Here is a 3,849-nt window from a genome sequence, read left to right on the forward strand (position 1 = left end):
GATGGAGATGGTTCAGAACCCAGCATCCCTTGGGAATAGCCACAGTCTGCAGCCATCAACCTGGGAAGCTGCCCCAATGGACACAGCCTGCCCACTGCACCTGTAGGACTTCTAAAAACCTAGAGGAGAGAAACTGAGCCTCAGGGGGTTAGAACTGACTTCCTCCTAGTCTCACAATCAGGTTAGTAGACCCAGAATCCTGTTCTCCAGTTTCTTAGTGAGGTGCTTTCCCCAAGGCTTGATCCATGAGTCAAGCTTTGGGTTGACATTCAAGGCTCTGGAAATACATGATGATTTGAATCAGACTGAAGAGAGAGAGAATCAGTATCACTACATGAGCCAGAATCAGAACTGGCTTTTAAACCAGGACCTCCTGGATCATGGGCAGTGTGGAAGAGTGAAAACAGCATTGTATCGTGGGTTCAAATTCAGTCCTTCCTCCTTGCTAGCTGGGTGACCCTGAGCAAGCCCCTTTCCCTCTGGAGGTCTCTGTCTCTCCCTCTGAACCAAGGTGGGTCCGACCCAAGGACCTCCGGGCCCCTTCTGGCTCTGCACACCCATGACCTTTGCACGACATGAACAGCTCCGATCAATCAATGCTCCCTTCTTCCCAGGCCCCTTTGCAGGAGGGCGAGTTGGGGCAAGGCTGCTTTGGCTGCACAAACAATTTCTGTTTGCTTCAGTAATGAAGTTCTCACCAGCCAAGTCCCCAGGGGCAGTTCAAACTAAATGGAAGTAAACAGCCCTTGTGTTATATAACCTTCTTGGCCAGGAAGGCAGCTTCTTCTTCGGGCAACCATGGGACAAAATCAGCAAACCCCATCAAGTTTCATGTGCATGGCGCTGGGGGCCAGGACAGAGGACAGGGCAGCATTGATCTGGTGATCTCCAGAGACTGTGGGGATCCCTGCCAGGTCCTCTCTGTCTCATTGGGACAGCAGGGCCATGGTTATTCCACCTTCCCCCAGACTGAGATTGTTTTCATGTTACTCCAGGAGCCTACTTGTGGGTGTTCAGACTGCCCATTGGTGAAAGCACTGGGCTTGAAGCTGGGCCCACCTGAGTGTGAATCCCCCCTCTCACATTTTATAGGTGTGAATCTGGACATGTCATTTCATTTCTCTGAGATTTGATCTCTTCATTCGTGAAATGGGGCTAACGGAGTCCTGCCCAACAGGTTTTGGTGAGGTTCATGTAAGGTAATGTCTGTAAAGCGACTTACAGAACTAAAGATGCCCGTCCTCTCTGCTATCCCTTTGGCTTACAACCCTTTCCACTGGAAACTCCTTTCAAGAGTCAGCCTAAAACAAAATATCTTTGACCTCATGTTATGGGACAGCAAAAATATTTTACTTAGAAAGAAAACATAGCAATAAACATTTATTACGTTTTTATTATGTGCCAAATACTGTGCTAAGTGCCGGAGATAACAAAGAAAAACAAACAATGACAGTCACCCCAGTTCCTGCCCACAAGGAGCTCTATTCTGATGAGAGAAACAGTATGTAAGTATTTTTAAGTGCATATTTACATACAAAAAATACAACAAATACTGGTGGTTTCAGATATATCAGACAAGATCATCCCTCCAGGTCACGGTTTTCCTTCTCCCTTCCCCTCCCCTCCTTCCTTCTTCCCTTTTTAACCCCCCCTCCTCTCCCTGCTTGGTTCTGGCCCTCAAAGAATGGGAAGGCCTACGGCACAAGGTTTTCCAATTCAGAGAAATTCTCAGTCTGTGGAGAATAGATAAGGCAGGAGATAGGATTTCCCACAAAGACTTTCTGTTTCTCCAATGGGTCACCAGGGCTATTGTGTATTGTATGGACAGGTGAGGTCTCAGGTATTAAATCCCTGGGAGGAGAATTAATCTCCAAGCATCTGCTTCTGCATCCTAGGAAAGATTTTCAGCATGGGAAAGATTTCCTGCTAGCTCAGTCCAGATCCCCGGAGAGGGTTACAATTCCCCAGCACAGGATTACACCCACCTTTCCCCTTCTTGTTCTCTCTCACTCTTTCCCTATTTCTTGTCACTTCCTCTGTCCTCAACCAAGCAGACCAACCTGGCTCCAACCCCTTGGGTGCTAAGCATCCTGGGAAGAAAGGGCCATCAAGGTTGTGACATCACATCCAAGTGGAGCTATTGGAAAACACAAATGTGAACAAATATGTTTCAGCTTCAAAAAGAAAGAAGATGCTCCATCCCACCCTTCCTAAGAGGTGGGAGGTCTGCTAGCGTTGCACATTGTGTGTATTTTTAGATTTTTTTTTTAACAGTTTGGTCAGTAATGCTAGATTTTTCCTCCTCTTTCTTTTTCTGGTTTTAAAAAATACTAGTTGTTATGTGGGATGGCTCTCTTGGGTAGAGAGGGAAGGGAAACTGTGGTGATATAAAAAACAAAAGACATCAATAAGAACATTCTTTAAAAGGGGAGGGCTCTGTCTTCATGGGACTTTTGAAGAGTGTTGGGAAGGATCTTCCAAATTGAAGTTGGTCAATTTGGAGTTTCAGAAACTGGCTTGTGAACCCTGGAGGGAAATCAGGTCTAGAGCTGGAAGGAATCCCACCCCACCTTGTTTTATAGATGAGGAAACTGAGGACTGAGGGGAGTTACTGGCTTCCTTTGCCTAAGGTCACACAGGTAGAGACTGTCAGAGGTGAACTTTGAACTCAAGTTCCCAGATTCTCGTTGCATCGTACCACACTTCCTAGTCATCTGGGGCCATCTCCGGTTATTCTGACCCTGATCTGGCCATAGACCCAGGTGGCTCTGGAGGGGAAAGTGAGGCAGGTGACCTTGCACAGCCTCCCTCACTCATCACCTTCCTGATGTCACAGTTCTCCCAGAACGAAGAATAAACAACATTTCCCAGCCACCATGGCAGCAATTCTCACTGAATGTTGTGTTGAGACTCAAAGGGCTGGTGTGATGCCTTGGGCATTGGACTTGGAGTTCAGAAAGTCTGGATTCAAATCTCACCTCGGAGCCTAACTAGCTAGGTTATGTGGAAGACTGAGCCTCCGTTTCCCTAATATAAAATGGGAGGGTTAGAGTTGATGACCTCCAAGGAAGCTCCCAGGTCCAGACCCAGGAAGTATTTTAGAGGAACCTGGTTGAGGGAGAGCCCTTTCCGAGGCTCCATGTGGGAGTGGAGGCTGGTATGCCTTGGGGAGGGTGGGGGGCTCCCAGCTTGAACCACCCAACAGGTCCCTGGGGCCAGATGTGAGAAAGACCGAGGGCTTCAGTCACAGGGTTAGAGCAGCCACTGGGTTCCCAGTCTCTCCCTCCCCTTCCCCATACATGTACCCCAGGGGGATCTGCTTAGTGACAACTAGCCTTCAAAGCTGATTCTGCCTCGCACAATTTACCTGACTGAAAGGCTCCTAATCTCTCCCCAGGTCCATTCAGATAGATAATGACCGGACAGGCTCAGGATGACGTAGGGCAGGGATGATTATGACCAAAGCTAACATAAATAATGACAAACAGCAAATGTCTGACACAGTGAATGAGGTTATTACCCACAATTAGGTAGGAATCAGCAAGGCTGCTTAGAAGGGAAAAGACATCCTAGGGTCATAGATGGAGAGCTGGAAGGAATTTCAGAAGCCACCTACTCAGCGCTTCATTTTACAGATGAGAAAACTGAGGCCCAGGAGAGGGGGAGGTGAGTGATCTGTTCAAGGTCACACAGAGAGTAAGAGTCAGACTTAAATCCATGCCCCAGTGTTTTTTCCTATGTACGACTTGCCACCCCAGTGTTTCTATATTCTAAGATGATGGGCGGGTCCCAGGTTTTCATGGAGAAGGAGAAATCATGTCTTTACTGACAAAGGAGAAAATGCATTCA

The sequence above is a fragment of the Antechinus flavipes genome, chromosome 4 (assembly GCF_016432865.1).
Source record: "Antechinus flavipes isolate AdamAnt ecotype Samford, QLD, Australia chromosome 4, AdamAnt_v2, whole genome shotgun sequence".
Taxonomy (NCBI): Eukaryota; Metazoa; Chordata; class Mammalia; order Dasyuromorphia; family Dasyuridae; genus Antechinus; species Antechinus flavipes.